The 19,794-nt window shown below is 42.4% G+C and overlaps 1 protein-coding gene across 2 annotated transcripts in view; it reads right to left on the bottom strand.

Moving 5' to 3' along the window:
- The window catches only part of SIK3 (SIK family kinase 3), a 197,806-nt gene that overhangs the window by 136,899 nt on the left and 41,113 nt on the right, over positions 1-19,794 (bottom strand). The window lies entirely within an intron of this gene.

Genomic DNA, 19,794 nt, shown 5'->3' with positions numbered 1-19,794 from the left:
TGGGTAGTAGAAAGGTGGCTAAAAATGAGCAAATGTTCCCTTCAAATTCTAACATCTGTAATCCAAGATGGAACCACAGTAATAATAATTTGTCTGCCTTTTATGCATCTCTTCGGTTAGTGGGCTTTTGTTTTCTCTTTTAATTTTGAGGTGTTAGGAGGAGATCATCTCACAATGTAGTAACCAGGAGGGCAGCCATGGACTGTGGCAGTAGGTACCACACCTAGATTCTACCAATAGTCTGGTAGGAGCATTTAAAACATTATCTCTCACATGATGCTGCAACCCAGGTTGGAGATGCACACATGCACACTACTCTCTGCAGAGGCAAGACATGAAAAAAGTGAATGCGTGCTCTCAACACTGGTCGTCCTTACAAATCCTTAGAGTCCTTGCTTATTCTGATCAAGCTAGTCAACAAGTTAAGGCATTTTTTAAGACTTTATTTTTAAGATACTTAGAAATAATTCTTCGTCACATGAAAGAGCATGCTGTTCACATGAAAGAGTATGTTGTCAAAAACTGAAAGCAATAAGCTTCAGTCATCTCTGGCATCGGGATATAGGTTACAATTTCTTACCCTTGACTTAAGAGTTTAGTAAGAATTCACTCATAAATATTCTGATTTCTCTTAAGCCTAGAATCTATTGCCATATATTGGTTTATTAAATAACAAGAAGCCTTATCCTGACTAACCCTGTTGGTCTTGACGCCCCCACACCACCCTCCAAAAAGATTATTTCTGCTCTAGTTTCATCTTGGAATACAACCATACACCCTAGAAATAGGGAGGGGGAGGGGTGGGAGGGAAAGAAGAAAGTGTTGGCCTCACATTTCTGAGCAGTTAAAATATATAAGGTCCAAGCAAGTTCTCGTCTCCTTATTCAAATCTTACTTAAACAGGGTGTAGTGGCACGCATCTTTAATTTCAGCAATCAGGGGACAGATACTCATAGTTCTCTATAAATTTTAAGGACAGCCTGGTCTATGCAGAGTTTTCCAGGACAACCAGGGCTACATAAAGGGAGCCAATCTCAAAAAACAAAAACAAAAAAGGGGAAAAATCTTACTTTATATTAGAATCATTGTTGTGGATAGAAATGGCTCAGAGGTTAAGTGCAGTCGTTGCTCTTGCAGAGGACCTAGGTATGGCTCTTAGCACCCACAGTGACTCCTGACCTCCTCAAGCACCAGGCATGCATGTAGTATACACAGGTGCATTCAGGCAAAGCACTCACATACAGAAAATTAATTAAAAATTTTTAACCATCGTTAAAGTAAGTGCTCATCTAATAACATATATCATATAAAGAGAGAAAACACTATTTACAGCAACCATCAGTAGAGAGAATAGTAAAAAACACAAATATTACAAAACAGAATTCAATAAAATGTTAAATCTACTCTTTCAACAAAAAAGGCCCTTGCATATTTCAAAATAATATGTTGTATTTACAGTGGTACCCTAGAAAATACTTAATGCATTTAATGTGCACACCAAACACAATGCCCTTCATTTGAAGATCCTTGAATTCAAAGCTCTGGGAACTTGGACAAATTCATTACATTCCTCATGAACAAGTCTCCTTCCATGTAAATGAAATTCATAAAACTTCATCAAAGGGATATCTTCTGACATGGAATCAGTGGTAGGCATGCATGTAACAAGATGTGTAAGTTAGGATATCATTTGATGGCTTTTAATCGATGTGTGGACCTATGTGATCAGTTCTTCAAGCAAGATGCAGCTACTTCCCTCCCGTCTTCTTCTACTCAGCTCCACCCACCAATCAGGGATGTGACCACTGGTTAATTCTGCCCATTCTGCAGAACAACGGAATCAGGCAGCAGATACTATTTGGTGTCTGGCTTCCTTCATTCTAGGTAATCAACAGTGTTTAGAGTCATCTTTTTCTTAGTAGCATTTTATTGTTTTCAGTTTGGGGGTTGAACTCAATTTTCTTTCAAACAATAAAAAGACATACAATTAAACATGTTTATTAGAAGTATTCATGATATGGAATATCTCACCATCAATATTAATACATTAATACATGAAGCCCTGACTGTTCTAGAACTCACTCTGTAGATCAGGCTGGCCTCAAACTCAGAGATCTGCCCTCTGCCTCTTGGGTGCTGGGATTAAAGGCGTGTGCCACAATGCCCAGAATACCCATAATCTTTTATATCTAATAGATACCTTCTAATTCCACAAAATATTGAATCTTCAAAACTAAAGATAAATTTGTATATATAGATAGCCAGAAGGTTCTGTACCAACAGCACTGCAGCTGGTATGTCTGCTGGACTGTGGCCTCAGCATCCTTACACAGGAGTTCCTGACACAGACAGTGGAAGAAGTTTCTAGTCATAGCCAGTGCTACTGAGTACAGTCAGATAATGCGAAAATGTGTTAAAGCTGTAGCACGTGACACAAGGGATGGGAAACAAGATGCAATTCTAAAATTTCATCTGAGAGCTTTTGTTTGTTTGCTTGGCTGTTTGTCTGTTTAAGACAGGTTCTCACTGCATAGCCCAGGCTGGTCTCCCAAATGCTAACTGGGATTAAAAGCATCCACCTGACTAATTGCCTTTAAGTTGGCTAGGTTGACCCAAAATTGCTGGGGCAAGTACTCTTACATCAGGCTCCCAGGGGCTGTGATTACAGGCACACATCACTATGTCTAACTGAATCATTCTTCACAACTCATGTGTACAACACATGTGCTTTGCTAGAACCCAAGACACGTTCTTTTGGAACAAGAGAGGAAAAAAAGGTAACTTGATAGAGTGCTTGTAAAAACCCTAGGGTTTTACACCCAACACCATAAAGGCCAATCCAGTGGCTCAATCCCAGCACTTGGAAGGTGAAGTCAATTTCGATCAACTAGTCAAGGCCATTCTTTACAACCCAGCAAGTTTAGGGCCGGCCTGGGGTAAATGAAATGTTTGGATGGATGGATGGATGGATGGATGGATGGATGGATGACAAGCAGACAGATGGGTAGGAGAGCAAAAGAAAAGAAAAGGAAAGGAAAAAGCAAATAAAAAACATTAACATAGATACACAGTTTTTTCATAATAACATTAACAATATGCATCATTTTCTGAAATTAAGATACTGGTGCATGGAAATATTCTTAAAGAATTTTAAGAAAAAAATACTTAGAAAGAAAGACCTGCGGAGATATGGGGCCACACCAGCCCTGCGTGAGGACAGCAGCCTGCACTTTCACAGCTGCGTTTCTGTGCTGGAAGGAAGTTGGGGCCTTATGAACTCTAGGTAAGTGAGTTTCCCAGGCTTTTTTCCCCTACAGTCTCACTAAGTAGCTCAGGCTGGCCTTGAACTTTGACCGTCTTGGTCTCAGCGTCCTGAGAAGCTGGGCTCCCAGGCCTGCAGCCAGCCATGTCAGCCTCCACTGCGGCTTACAGAAGGACCGACACTCTTGAGTCAGGTGTCAAAAATCAAGCTACTACATGGTACTCCCCATGGCAGTTTAGGAAATAACTCACGGTTTACTTTTTCTCTACAATTTGTTAGAGAAAAAAAGAAAACAGAAAAAAGATCTAAATATACCCTCTTCAAAAACTCAAAATAATTGTATTCAGCAGTAGTTTAGGTCTTCCTCACACAAGAATACTGATTGTAATTACTCTTATCACATAATTTGCCCTTACTGCATGTCTAGTTTCTCTACAACTCCTTTGTCTCCAAGTCAAAGGCAGTGCAAAAAGTACACTAGATGGCTTACCAAACAGAACGTGTACACAGGCGCACGTGTAGACAGCGCTGGGTTCCCCTGGAGCTGGGGTTCCAGGCAGTTAGTTGTAAACTGTCCGGCAATGGACATCAGGAAGTGAAAGTCGGTCCTTTGCTCGATCACCAAGCATTCTTAACCATTTAACCATCTCTACATCCCCATGTTTCGTTTTTAAAGCCGTGGTAGTGGAGCATGGTGTCCGCACCCTTAATCCCAACACTGGGGAGGCAGAGGCAGGATGAGCTAGCTCAGTGAGTTGGAAAGCAGCCTGGTCTACAGAGCTGAGTTCCAAGACAGTCGGGGCTACATAGTGGGACCCGAACCAAAAACAAAACAAAACACAGAGTTAGTGGTAAAAATTAAACCTGAGTAAAGAACACTACATCACACACACACCTGCTCACGCTAGAATCGGACTCCTAAAGTGCTAATTTGGGTGGATCCTAGGTTCCTGGTCATAACTTTGGCTGTAACCAAGGAAGAGAGTACAACAGTACTTTCATCAAGACCAAAGGCAAAGAAAGCATGACTAAAAATTCTGAGATTCTGAGTTCTTACAAAATGCTCTAAAGTATCCTCATTTAACGGGCAAGGACGATCGCCAAGTAAACCTACCGAGTCGCACACTAACAGGCCTCACCCTCACGCAGCTACACTGACAAAAAAATCAACTACAGAGGGAACAAAGCCAAACAAGACTGATGGCCACATGACTCATGGGGAAAATTAAGATGTTTAAGTTCAAAACATCACCAAGGACCAGAATAAGTCTAGAAGCTCACTAAAGATGGTCACCAACTTAAACAGGCTGTCAGGGACGGGTGTGGGGAAGGGTAAAGCACTCTGCCCCCACACAAAGTCCTGTCTTTCCTGCCTGACCCTGCTGACAAGGCCACTGGCAAAAGGTGTGAATTTGACCCCTTTCAACAGCATTAAGCAAGAAATATGAATAAGATGAAAACTACAGAGAATTCTGGGTTCCTGGCATTTCCAAACCACAAGACAGGAAGCACTGAGATATAAACCAGGCAAAGCCACGCTCAATGTCTCAGCCATGGCCAGCAGTAAACGAATGTCTAGTGTAAGTTCTAGTTACACAAAACATCTACAGTAAGCTTCCTATGTAAGAGGGGTGATTGCCCTAGATGAAGAGACATCTTCCAAGGCAAGAAAAAAAGTGACAATCTAGTACACACACATGCACACACACAAACACACACGTGCAAACGCTCACAGAAACACACAGGCACACAGATACCCCAACAGAAGCACACAGAGCCAGTGACTTGACTCGAAGGCTTGCCAGCAGACAAGCCAGGGTAGCTCAGACCACTTATTCTCTGTTGTTTCCACTTGGCTTTTCAAACTTGGATACGCTGAGAACCGTGAGGCTGCCATTCAAGAGCTCTAAGTTTTCCAACATCTCTTCTGTGTGTTCTGGGGCATGGAACCATTTTGTCTGATTCCTGAGTCCAAAGCAGGTAAAAACCTTAGCCAGAATCATTCCCACCAGACTTGTAAAAGCAGATGGCCTGTCTAGGAACTCTCCTTATGGTACTCCTGACTTTCTGGGTCTGAAGACAAGCTACCCCTGGCCTCCAAGCAGTCCACATGTTTTCTCAGCCTTATCTGAACCCATTCAAACAACCAAAGAACTACTCAGATTTTACAAAATACCAATAATAATGATTTATATACAAATCAAAATACCTGGCTGTGACCTAGAATAAATGACTCAAAGGTTCTCCATTTGCATGACTCCTCTGATCATTACTAATAACCCTACACTTAGTTCTTATGGGTGATGGATCAAGGTCCGAGTCGTTGAGCTGTGTCTCATAATGACTCCACCCACTTGAAGGGAGGCCTCTGGAGTTTGAGGATGTCCTTGAAGAAGCTGGGCGTGTTTAAGTGTGGGCACATGTGTCATGGGACAGTCGGTAATAACCACCACCACAACCATCATCATCATCTCTGGTCCACTAAAAGATGCCCACCACCTGCCTTCATTACAAACATAAAATAAAGCACTTCACTGAGAAGCAAACCTGGACCAGCTCTGCAGGAGAGTGGCTGGCTTTTGGAGGAGGATGCACATAGACTGTAAACGGAAATGCTCTCTGTTCTCAGATTACAATGTTCATTTATCTCTTTACTTACTGTTCTCAGATTATGATATTAATTTCTCTATTTACTTATGTATTCCATTGTTTGAGACAGGATTTCTCTATGTAGCCCTGGCTGTCTTGGAACATGCTTTGTGCTAGACTCACTCATAGAGATCCACCTGCCTCTGCTGGGCTTAAAGGTGTGTACCACCATGACCAGGTTCTTCTGATTACAACTTTAATTTGCAGTATTGTTTTCAAAACATCTCATTTAAAACAGCAATTTTTAATTATTTTTTGAAAATATTTTTAAAGGTTGCTAAGTCATAAGCTGTCTGCATTTCAGCAGAGGAGAGGAAAGCATGAGAGACCCCAGTGAGGACAGTCACAGCTGAGAAATGCCCACTGTCACCTCCAGCAAGCATAGCTGGACCCTGGTTCTCCGGCTCCACTCCAGCGCTCACCTGTCAGCTGGGAAACAACAGCAGTGAGCATCTCCCAAGTTAGAAGATCTTTGAAATGCTGTCAGATAGGGCTGGGGAGGACTCAGAGGGGAGTGACTGCTGCTCTCCAGAGCACTCAGGTTCTGCTCACATTACAGCAGCTGACAACCATCTTCAACGCCAGCTCCAGGGACCCCGGTGCCCTCTGCTGGGTTCTGTGTGCACCCACTTGCACATGCACACAGACAGACACACACAAACATACACACACTTAAAAATCGCAAAAATCAACATTCTAAAAAATTGTTAAATAGAAGGAAAGAAAAACAAATCCTATTTTATATGAATATAGCTATATATTAGCTAACTAAAACTGAATGTCAAATTTCAAAGGTTGCATTTTAAAACCGTAATTCTACGTTAAGTACATGCTATTGTAATGAAGAACATCTGTTGTATTCTTAACACACCGCAGGTACCCTATTACATGTTCTTCATGATTACCTGATTTAACTCTCACAAGGACACTAAAGAACTGAGCAGCTGCTTTTACTTTACAGAAGAGGAAGGTTTGGAGAAACTCGGTAAACAGAAATGCAAGCTAGTAACATGGCACTGTGTGAGCCAATGGTTAAGCTAGGAGTTGGGTATAACACAGCAGGCACCACCTTTCTTCTGAATCACTGACCGGATAAATAACCAGAAGCCCATCTGGAGCATTGCCGTATCCACAGATGATGTGACAGATGGTAGTCAAGAAGAAAATGTTGACTTCTAGGTGAAGCGACCAGGACAGATTTCCTAGGGAAGGTCTACATGAGCTAGACCACACATGTAGGTAGGGGGCTAAGTACAGAGTAGGAAACTGGCTGGGGGCGGAGTTAGCATGAGAGAGTGGCAGTGAATGAGCCTAAACACTTCAGGGAAAAGCTTAGAGCACCGGCTGCTCCTGTGGAGAACTCAGGTGCAGCTCCCAGCACCCACACAGCAGCTCACAGCCACCTGCAACTCCAGTTCCGGGATCCAGTGCCCTCTGTTGGCCACTGTGAGTACACACGCACACATGGTACACACAGACAAGTAGGTAAACACATACACAAAAATAAATTTAAATAATGTAGGCTTAGGGCCATAATATAAGCTATCTGAATGTTCAAATAATAAGTTTGGGTTTTAATGTCATAATCATACTTCTTTGTTTTAAACAGTTTTACTGTGTATCACAGGCTGACCTCGGACTCCTGCTTAAACCTCCCGAGTACTGGGATTACAGGTATGTGCTACCACACCCAGCTCTCATGGACTCTTCTCTGTTTTTATGGTTTCTCTGTAAGGTATACTTAAAGCACATCATGATGCTTTGATATACAGTAGACACAGCCGCCCGCCATCCCACAGTTACCCTCCCCTTTGGCAAAAGCGCCTATGAAAAGCCGTAAGTAGAATACATCACTAACTATAATCTTCATGCTGTATACCAGGTCTTCCCATGTATATTTTCAAATCTAGGCTAGTATGCACAGTCCCTAAGTAAACTACACAGAACAAGAAAATGGAAAACCCCCCACCATGAGAGCAGCAGAAAGAAAAGACAACAGCAAGCCAGGTGTTGTCACACGTGCCAGCAATCCCAGCACGTGAGGCCCAGGCAGAGGCTGCCAGACCAGCCTGTCCTACAGAGCGAGCCCTGGACCACACTCTCACCTCTCCGGCTGTTCTCACAGTACAGTTAAGTTCTGGTGTTCTCACTGAAAGTAATCCAAGGATTTCTCAAAGTATTCGCCTTTACTTACCTCACCCTAATTTTTTAAATCTTTCTCTTCCTTCCAATTTACCATCTCCCATTCTCCATTACTTCTTCCATGAGCCACCCTCTCATTAAGGATCCGCTTTTGTCCTGAGCACGCATACCCTCTTCAATTCTCCTAGAGGGTTTTTGCTATTATCTTGGGCCTGAGACCTGCCCTTCTGAGCTTCAAAGAGCCCTGCTGAGATGACACAGGCAAATACATTCGAGTCTTCAGTGTGCAAAGCCTGTCCACGGTGCCCACCCCAGTACCCTTTCCCACTAAGCCTGGTATTCAACAGCCACTCCTGCCTCCTGAGGCTGGAACCCATTTACAGGCAGGTCCTGGACGTTCTCATTTGTGCTCTTGTGACTCTATTGGTTGACAGATGAAATATACCAACAAGCTCATATTAGAAAAGGAGTATAGTTAAAAGAGTGATGTCTCACACACAGCCCATCTACATGTGACAGCTACATGTGTCTACATGTATACATGTATGACAAGTTGCTACATAGCACAGGCCTTTGCCCAATCTCAGTACCAAGAATCCAGGCTTCATTAACACAAATGAATGAAACCAATGGACATGAAATTCACATCAGCTTTGATAAGCTTTACTTCTCAAGACTCTCTCCTCATTTCTGATTTTCACAAGCTTTCAGTAAGCTTTTCAGACTCAGACTCAGCTCATGTGAATGACGGCCCTAATTAAGGAAAGCCAGGTGTCTAAAATGCTGGGAGATGAAGCCCTGGCTTAAAGTAATTAATCTCTCTCTGTTCAGCTAAGATGTGAAGTGCAGCACCAAGAAGAAAAACAGAAGACTCAGTCAATGATGGCATATAACTAAGCTAATTAAGATAAATTCTCTAAAGTGTTTACTTAGTAGTCGCCAAATTCTATAAGGAAAATAAGTGTTGCTGTAATTATGCAGCTTTGTATCTCATTACTACCACACTGGAAGATTATGTATTGTGCAATAATTATATTTGTTGAGCCAATAAAATCACAAGCTACTATCAGATAACTGTGTTTGCATGCCCCTCACAACAGTAAATCTTTTCCCCTTTCAAAACGAAGCCAATCCCAGAAGAGTTCCTAAAACCATCCCCATATTCAAATTATAAACTATTTACTTGATCAGTTTCTTCAACCTATGGAGAAATAGTTTCTGATTCAGCAAAGGGCTTTCTCTCACCACCTCGCTAACCAGTGAGGACGCAACTCCAGAGAGGAAGGGCTGGGGAGCTCCAATTCTAAGAGGAAAACTACAAGAAAACTGCCTGTTTCTAAATGTCAGCTCTCATTCTCCATCTCAGCACCACAATCTATAGTTAAATCAAGAACCACTGCCATATAAGTTAAGGTAGTTAGTGCTCAACTGTCTCTCCACTTAGTGAATTTTAAGCAGAATTTTCAAAAATGCTGAAATCCAATGCAGGGCACGCTGGAGCATGCTTTTAATTCCAGCACTCTGGAGGCACAAGCAGGAGAGTGGCTAGTCAAACACAGGGAGTTCCAGGACAGCCAAGACTACACAGAGAGACCCTGTCTCTGTCCTGGCCTCCAAATCCAATTTATATTTTCCTGAAAGTCAATCACACCTCATAATCCTATTACCTTTGCTCTCCATCAGCCAACTCAGTATCATCTGAAACAAAAGCCAATATAAACAATGTTTTCTTCCCCTTCCTATTCTCAGAGTGTAATGTCCTGACTGGCACACAGGTTCTTAATTATCATTTAATTGACTTGAGGGTTATTTTCATACTTTCAGTACCATACTTCTGGCTCAGTAAAATACTTAAATCTAAGGAAAAGAACAAGATTTGGAAATGTCAGTTACTGGGAGGGACAAGAGCAATGTTGTTGTCAAAGACAAACAACAATAAAACAACAACAACAACAACAAATGCCTACGAAACTATTATAGTTTGGGGATGCATTCTTTGCTGATTTGTTTTCTTTGTTTTGTTTTGAGACAAGGTCCTTACTGTAGTTCAGCCAGTCTCTATGCAGCTAAAGGAAGACTCTGTACGAGTAAACCTCTTGGCTCCATCAATTACCAGGACCGGAGGCCAATACCACAGCACCTAGCTGTATCTCTGCTTTATGAATCTGGGGATCAGAAATGTGATGAAGAAATCTATCAAACTTAGTATTTTATAAAAGTCCATCTTAGTAAGAGCAACAGGCCTTGTCCCTTTCTGGTTCTATCCATAGCAAAGTACAGTATCTCTACTGCCAAGTCCTGCATAGGCAAGATTTCAGTCCCAGTGACTAAATCTTAATTATGACTCATTTAGACAAGCCAAGACACACTGCTAAACAACAAGTAAACTGCTGACTTGAGATTGAATGATACAGAACACAACAAAGTCAACCAGGAAACAGCGCTTTCCTCTTTGGGATCAAAAGATCTGAAGGTTGGCGGAACAGTAGTGGCTTGATCCCAGCACTCACAAGGTAAGGCAGGTAGAACTCTCGGAAGTTCGAGGCCAGCTGATAATGAATTCCAGGATATTCTGCGCTACATAGTGAAACCTTTTCTAGAGGAAAAGGAAAAAATTTTCAAAAGAAAGTTGGTCACTTTAAAGATAAACCTCTTCACATTCTTCATACCACATCTTAATCAGGCGTGGAAAGGTCACATGACTTGCTAGTTCACAGCTGTAAGTCCACCAGTGAAAAGACAGAAGTGAGAAGAATACAATAACCTGAAGGGTAGCCTGAGCTACATAGTGAGCCCCAAGCCTATGTGGCTACAAAGTGACAATTTGTCACAGAAAGAAAGAAAAGGGCCAGGTATGATGGGACTCACCTTTAGCCCAGGACTAAAGGGGAGGCAGAAGCAGGTGTTCTCTGTGAATTGGAAGCCAACTGCTCTACAGAGAGTTCCAAGCCAGCCAAATCTGGTGTAGAGGGTGGGGTTGGCTCAAGAAAACTCACTAGGCTTGCAAAAGTCCTTGGTTCCATCCCCCATTCCAAGGAATTTGATGCCCTTTTCTGGTCCCAGTGGATACCAAACACATGTGATACTCATACAAGCAAAACACTCAAATACAAAACAAATAAACAAACAAAAAACCCAAATCTTTGAAAAAGCTGAGAGTCCTGGGGCTGGAGGAAAGACTCAGCGGCTAAGAGCATCTATGAGACATTCTTCCAAATGACCCAGGACTGCTTCCCATGTGACTGTCTGGTGATCCAGTTCTAGAGGATCTGACACCCTTTGACCTCCATAGCCAACAGGCACACGAGTCATGTGCAGACATACAAGCAGGCAAAACTCCCCTATCCATGAAAATAAATAAATGTTAAAAACAAACAAACAAAAAGCTTAGGAACTCGGTAGACCAAGCTCTCAAGGCTCTAACCTAGGTCTACTCCCAATACATACCCCCAAAAAATGTGACTGGCAATGTAAGTTTTGGGGCCAGCAAGATGGCTCAGTGGTAAAAAGTGCTTGCCACCAAGCCTGGTGACCTGGGTTTGAGTCCTAGAATTCACAGTATGGCAGGAAAGAACTGACTCCTAGACAATGCCCTATGATCGCCATACATGCACTATGACACATGAACACCCCCACACATGTGCATGTACACATACACAAACAAATATATATGTATTGATATATAAAAATGGTAAAGTGAATAATACAGTGACACATTTTAAATGTTATAATGAAACCTCTTATATCATACACTAAGTAAAACAATGTTTTAAAGACGGCAAGTCAGGGAGATGTGGCGATACTTGAGAAGCAAAGGCAGGTGAATCTCTGAGTTGAAGGCCTAGTCTACCTATCAAGTTCCAGGTCAACTAGAGCTACAGTAGTAAGACCCTGTCACCATAGAGAGAGAGAGAGAGAAAACAAAAACAAAAACAGACCTGCTAGTGAGAGTAATAAATAATACTGTTATTTGCAAATCAGTCACAGGAGTCACTCAGATACCTTTCTTGTCCTGGAACAACTGAGACAGTGTTTGATAAGAAGCCTAGCAAAGTGCTCCAACATACAATAAGGACACGTGAACCGTAATGTTCATAGCAGCCCTATTTATAATAGCCAGAAGCTGGAAAGAACCCAGATGTCCACAGTAGATGAATGGATACAAAAATTGTGGTATATTTGTATATTATACAATGGAGTACTACTCAGCTATTAGAAACAATGACTTTATGAAATTCCTAGGAAAATACATCTAGAGAATATCATCCTGAGTGAGGTAACCCAGTCACAGAAGAACAGATATAATATGCAGTCACTGATAATTGGATACTAGCCCCAGAAATCTCTGAATACCCCAAAAACAACTCACAGGCCATATGAAGTCAACAAAAACAAAGGCCAAAAAGTGAAAGCCTCAGTCCTTCTGAGGAAAAAAAATAAGTGTATAGCACCCTCTCAGAGTGTGGTACTCCTGGACCTTAAATCATTAATAATCCAAGAGTTAAGAATATAGCCTTGTGGCAATTTTTGATATTCAAAAATCATTATGTCTAATCTATACACACCAAAAAAAAAAAAAAAAAAAACCTCTGACTGTTTCCATGTTATGTTCTGTTCTGCGTGTACTTTATGCTTATGGTAACTAGTAGATTTCAATGCATACTATCAAACTTCTAAAAGAATTAAGTACTGACAAAAATATATTCATATAGTGTTATGCCAAAATGCCTTTAAAAATCTGAACATGTCCCTCTCTTTTTTTTTTAAATAAAGTTGAAAGAGAAAAAAGAAGAAGAGGAGGAGGAGGAGGAGGAGGAGGATGAAGAAAAAGAAGAAGAAAGAAGCAGCAGCAGAAGAAGAAGCCGCCTAGCAAAGGAGTTCTGGTTCCCAAGGTGACAGATGGCCATGTAAGGTTGCCACGTATGGACTCAGCCCACTTCACTCTTCTGACGGTTCAAAGGCGGAGCAGAGGCAGAGCTTCTGTCTAAGCACAGTTTGGAAAAGACTGTCAATCTATATCTGCTTCAGGCGGGAAAACTGTCTGTTCAGCAGCCAAGGGCATGGGAGGGGAATGACATGTGGCAACACTCTTTCTGGCCTCAAGTCCACATGGGTTTGTGGTTATTCTTGTACTACAAGGGTATCGCTTTCAGAGCTAGAGCCTGCTAAGCCCCCAGGAAAGCCACACTGGGGAGCTGTGCTGGGAGTTTCCCTTGAGTTCCCGCAAGGCCCAGCCCAAGGCAAGAGTGGCTGGCAACCACTGAGAGCTCCCACCTCTGCCCTATAAAGACCACAGCTGGGAGCTAGCTGACCCATAAGCAATTTTAATCTCCTAAAAGATGGCTTTCACTGGAGGCTCTGGTGTGAAGCTAAAATCAGAATTCTTGGTCACTAAGTAGTTGTAGAAGTTGTCTAATTCTCCAAACAAGAAGTGAAATTTCCCTCTACACTGCCCACCTAAAGATCAGAGTGGGAGACCCCTAACACTTTGATTGACCGTGTAGCTATACTGACCACTCCAGAATCCTGAGAAATTCTGAGAACTGAACTAGTCTATACACACTACCTTAAGCAATCTGCCCAAGACTCTGGTATTTGTTTCCTAAAGTTAACATCATCTGATCAGCCTGTGTAAACATACACACACCAGACTGATCAAACTGGATTCCAAACCTCAGAGGTTTAAAACAAGCCTGCCTGGCATAGTGGTGTAGACCTCTAATCCCAGCACTCAGAAGGCAGAGGCAGACAGATCTCCTTGAGTTTCAAGCCAGCCTAATCTACATAATCAGTTGCAGGACAGCCAGGAATACAGTGAGACCCTGTCTTATTTTTCTAATATGAAGAAACTAGATTGGAAAGTGGTGACTTGGAAAGGTCACACAGCAGAACAGGAACAAGAGATGAGAACCAGGGTCCTGACGTCTCTGTTCACGATGGCAGCCACAGACAAGAGGGAGCCCTACTATTCACCAGCACAAGTAGAGAGGTTTCTCCTCCATCTGCCTATCCTTAGAATACACAGCCCCTCTCTGTTCTTCACAATAGTCTGTGTGGTAACAGGCACTAAATCATATTCAAGGGTCATTTACCAAACATGACACAAGACCATGGCAGAATGCCTGTATGAAGCAAGCAGCAAGATACTGTGAGAAAATAAAGGCTTCACTGGGCTATGTGCTATGTGTCTCACGCCAACACTGGCTGTAGGAGCTACCTGAGGGCAGAAATCCTTCACCTACGATCTTCTCCAAGACCTTATATTAGTACAAAAGACATACTTTCATTTCCATATCAAAATATGTCCAATTTAAAATTACCATCAATCCCAGTATGAAAGCACTTGCTATGGCGACCCCAGCACTGGGAGAGTTGAGGAAAGAGGATCAGTAAGTTCAGAGCCAGCCTGAGCTACTCAGCAATATGCTTCAAAAATAAAAAAACAAAATAAGCTGAGTATAGTAATACTGGTCTGTAATCCCAGCATTGAAAAGCAAAGACAGGAGGGTAAGAATTACACAAAAAGGATGGAGGAAAGAAGGGTGGGGGAGGGAAATGGAGATGGAGGAGGGGGAAAGGAGGGTGGAGGATGAATTGTGGATCATCCTCCATTATACAGAAGATTTTTTTTAAGTAACTAATAAATCTAAGAACAAAAGCTATCACTGATTTTAACTAAATAATAGCATAGCAAGAATTCAATGAAATCTGAACACTTGGACAATCTGATATCCATAACCCTCCGGTAATCACTCTCCTCATACACTTCATAACTCTATATAGCTCATCCTAGTTAGCTTTCACGTGCTACGAAAAAACAATGGCCAAAAGCAACTTGAGGAGGAATAGTTGGTTCGTCTCACACTTCCAGGTAAAAGTCCATCACTGAGGGACAGGACAGGAGCTCAAGGCAGAAACTGAAGCAAAGGCCATGGAGGAACGCTGACTGACTTGCTCTCTGGCTTAACTCAACTATCTTTCTCAGGGATCAAACCTAGAGCCTCATGACCATACTTGGTAAGGACTCTATCGAGCACCAGCCATCCCCTCACAAAGCCCAGGACCACCTGCCCAGGGAGAGGCCCTCCCACAGCAACCAGCAACCTAATGGAAGCCATTTCTCAACTGAGGATTTTTCTTCCTGGGTATGGATGGGTTTATGGCAAATTGTCAAAAACCATGAGCCTGTTTATTTTTTTTCTAGAAGTTATATTATTTCTATTATATTTCTTTCAAAGTATTGAGTCTGAGGGCCTAGGGACATAGCTCAGTGCTTGCCTAGACCCTGGGAGTTGCTTCCCAGCACCACAAAAAGAAGCAAAGGATTTAAGTTTAAATAAATTTCAACCTTAATGTAATGAAACCAAACACTTTTTATTTAAAGTATTTCTTTTAGACTTACTGTCACATTATACACTTTAAACAGCCAATGTAAATGTATCACACATTTTGACAATTAAAACCCACTGAACTGCCTTCGAAAGTTGTTTGGGTGTGGGGGTGCACACTTGTGATTGAGCACTCAGGAGGCTTGCATTCCAAGTACCTGAAGTTAAGGTCAGCCTCAGCTACAGAGGGAAATCAGGCCAAAATGAGCTATAGAGTGAAGTGGGGCTGCAGACATGGCACAGTACTTATGAACGCCTTGCATTCTTGAAGAGGTCTGGGGTTCAGTTCCCAGTACTCACATGGTTCACAATCATATCTCCAGTTTCAAGGGACCTGACAGCGTCTTCCGACTTTGAGAGCACCAGACACACATATGTGTACATACATGGAGGTAAAACACACTTGGGCATAAAATAAAGTATTTTTTAAATTGCTTATTTTTTTTAAAGGTAGAAATGTAAAAGCCAATAAAATATGTAACTCTATAAATCAAAAGCCTACTAAAAGTCTCTGTAAGTTATCATTGGACAATGTATCTGTCCAATATCTACTAAAAAGGACCACTGGGGGGCATGGCCAGGACACAGTGCTAGGGCCTTTGGCCTACTCCCTTGCAGTGTCAGAACCTGCTTCCTCTAAAATATTTTGTCATGCTCCAGAGTTTTGCCTGGAACAGAAACTGTTTCTTAGAAATTTCAACAACCTCACAGGAATATTTACTAACAGTGGATTCTATCTATTCCCCTACTACCTTCTTGCAGAGGGTATGTTAGCAGATATATACAGAAGATCTTTTCCAAAGTTGTCCTACCCCGTGTGCAAGGGTACACACATTTACTTCATCTTTATTTGGCTCTCTACTTTAACTCGGTCTAAAGGGTTATAGGCCTTGAACTATAACCAGCCTTAAACCAGACGGAGCCACTCCCTTCCTCAGCTACTCCTTCCCTCACTTGGACTCACAGCACTGGAAGCTGTCACACACACAGTCCCTCATGCCAAGAGAACAGTTGTGAACAGTCACCATTTAACATGAAATGACTGCCTGTGTTAGAATCTGGGACCTCAAGCGTGCTCGGCACGAGCTCTGCCACTGGGCTGTGTCTATGCTACTAATGCTGAGGTGGAATTCACATACTATACACTTGTTCTTTAGGTGTGTTATTCCCCTTAAAAGACAACTCAGAGTTGTGCAGCCCTCCCCCATTGGCTTGCGAAGCACTGTCATTGCCTCGGACAGCAATGCTATTCCCACTGCAATGGCTCCATTCCCACCTCCGGCCAAAGTACTGGGGTTCATGATTGTCTATGGATTTGTCTGTTTGGGACATGTCATTCAGATGGAATCATACAATCTGTGGCTTTCTGTGTTTCAATTCCAATACTAATATGTTTTCAGGTGGTGTGGCAGCATCAACAGCCCACTCTTTTTTATGGCTACATAATACTTCATTCTATAAAGATGTCACATTTTCCTTATTCATAAATTGCTGAACTGAGTTTTTCCCATCTTTTTGGTTATTGTAAACAGGGTTATAAACATTTATGTAGGGAGTAAGGAGGTAACTCTCAGATAAGAATGGCTGCATGACAATCTGAGTTCAAACCCCCAGAAGCCACGAACAAGCTGAATAGGTACAAGTATTCATAGCCCTAATGGGCTCCTGCAGGGAGAGAGTGTGCAGCAACCATGGTCCTGGAAGCTCCCAGGCCAACTAGCCTTGCCTATTTGGAGAAAAAGAAAAGAAAGAAAAGAGACTGGATCAAACAAGGTAGAAGACATGGACCCACTTTGGGTTGTTCTTTGACATTCAGACTGATTAATACTCTAAGACGGTAAACAGATATGAGGCCATGAATGTTGTCCATGCAGTCAACAAATCCAACTCAATGGAGGGTGGGGTGAAGGGGAAAGAAATAGATTTCTCACCATAAAAGTATTCTTCAAAATGGTGTTAGATTTTGGGGTGGAAGAGTGTTTCATTGGTTTGTTTTTTTAGAGTATAGAAGCCCAAACTGATCTTAACCTCTTTTTTTAAAAAAACAAATTTTTAAAAAGATTTATTTATTTGTTTGTTTGTTTGTTTAAAGTACACTGTAGCTGTCTTCAGACACACCAGAAGAGGGCATCAGATCTCATTACAGATGGTTGTGATCCACCATGTGGTTGCTGGGAATTGAACTCAGGACCTCTGGAAGAGCAGTCAATGTTCCTAACCACTAAGCCATCTCCCCAGCCTGATCTTAAAATCTTATTCCTTCTGTCTCAGTGTCCACATAGTGCTGGGATTACAGGTATGCTCACCAAAAATGGAGCTTTAAGATGAATCGTATACAATCATTATATAAGACCCACCACTGGGGAATGTGGGACAAGATTATGCAGAACTCTATAAACAAATGTCCTGTGACTCCATAATTATATCAAAGTAAATGAATCTTAAATGAGGCTTAGGTTAGGTGTGATGGCACACACCTTTAACCCCAAGACTGAGGAGGCAAAGGCAGACAAGACAGGTTTCTGCAGGTTTGAGGCCAACCAACACAGTGAGTTCCCCCAGGTTATCACTGCATAGTGAGACCTGTCTTTCAAAAAATAAAGGAGGAGAGCAGAAGAGATCATCTTAGAAAGGTATTATCCTAAGAAGGTCCAAAAAGAAAATGCAATTCACATGAAAAAAAAATGGCAAGTAGCCCAGACAACCCACTGTTCACTCACAGGTGCTGTGGGAAATGAAACAAGAAAGGCAACGAGAAGCAAACTGAAAGAGGCCTGTGGGGGTCAGTGGGGGTCAGTGGGGGTCAGTGCTCCCTGTGTCTGGACTGAGCTAAAAACCACTGACATCGCAGGTAATGCGCCCTTCCCGCACACCTGTTCCAGGCCAGGTCAGCATTCCCGTCAGCAGGCTGAAGAAGAATCTTCTAAGCAACATCATAAACAGGGAGGAAAGGTGAAGAAGGCTCCAGAAAATGTGAGCCAATTCCCAGAATAAACCAGTGTGTGTGTGTGTTGTTGTTGTTGTTGTTGTTGGCTGTATTCTCCAGAGAACTTAACAGACCCAGAAACATCAAGCTAAGCAACTCAGAACTCATGCAGCACAGTGGGGTGCTCTGAGAGAGCTTTAGCTTATAGTGTATGAGAAAAGTCAGAGCAGGGTAGATTGATATGGAACAGGAGACAAGACCGGCAGAGCAAAGGCCTCAAGGCAAAAAGACCAGTTATTACAGCAACAGGCTGAGCAGGGCCTAGTGTAAAGTGTTGGCAGTAAAACTAGACCACAGGGTCTGCATTACTTAATACTCTGCAACCCTTTATGAAAAGCCTGCGTCTGGCACTCATTCCGAGCTCTGTATCATGCTTATGATAAAGATGTTATCTTCTTATTGGATGTGGAGACACTTAGAATTTCAGCATTCAGGGCCAGCCTAGGCTACAGACCAATACCTGACTCAAAAAAACAAACAAACGAACAAAAAAAAAAAAAAAAAAAAAAAAACCTCTTTCCTGAATTTCCTAAAGAAAGGGGGCTTGAGATTATAATCTTTAGTGGGTTTAGAAGAACAGTGTCAAAGGGCCAGCGAGACAGCTCTGCAAGTAAACGTAGCGGAGATAGGAGCTTATCATCAAGCAGGACAAGCGAAGTTCAATCCCTGGAGCCCTCTGTTAGATAGAGAACTAAGCCCAGAGCTGTTCCACACGAACGGGGGGCGGTCTAAGGTGGGCAGGAACATATGCACAAACAAACAGAATTTTATTTCTTTGAAGAAAGTAAACAACTTTACTTACACTCAATAAAACAAACCAAGGCCAGGCATGGTGGCATGTTCCTTTAACCACAACACTCAGGAGGCAGAGGCAGGGGATCTCTGTGAGTTCCAGGCCAGCTAGGCACAGAATGTGTGCTTTTGGTAAAAACCACATTACAAGAGTACTGCTTTCACTCAGCGTGGCTTCCTCGAGATGCCTGCCGACAGTCCACAGGGAACATACCTACTACAGGTAGGAAATGTCACTCCAACAACTATTTCTCACTAACAAGCCCACTGAGGTCTGGTTCCCAAACTGTACTGTGTCTCGAGTCTTCCTTTCAGAACTTTTATTTCCCAAAGATGTAAAATGTGGAGAGCTGCTACCCAGAAAGGGGAAGTCCAGCACTGTACTATAAGTGCTGGTCCCTGTGCGCACCACCTTTAGTGATGCCACGGTCCTCTAGGAAAACACATTCAGAAAGAGCCACTGGAATTCGAAGCAGTATCATCACAAAAGGCGTCTAAGAAAGGTTCTGAGGCTAGTAATAGCTGTTTTGATGTTCAGTGTGGCTGGCCCTTTTAAACGCATATTTCAATCCTCA

Source organism: Micromys minutus, assembly GCF_963924665.1.
Source record: "Micromys minutus genome assembly, chromosome: 16".
Lineage (NCBI taxonomy): Eukaryota > Metazoa > Chordata > Mammalia > Rodentia > Muridae > Micromys > Micromys minutus.
The sequence above is the reverse complement of the archived record's forward strand: the minus strand, read 5'-3'. Positions and strand labels throughout refer to the sequence as shown.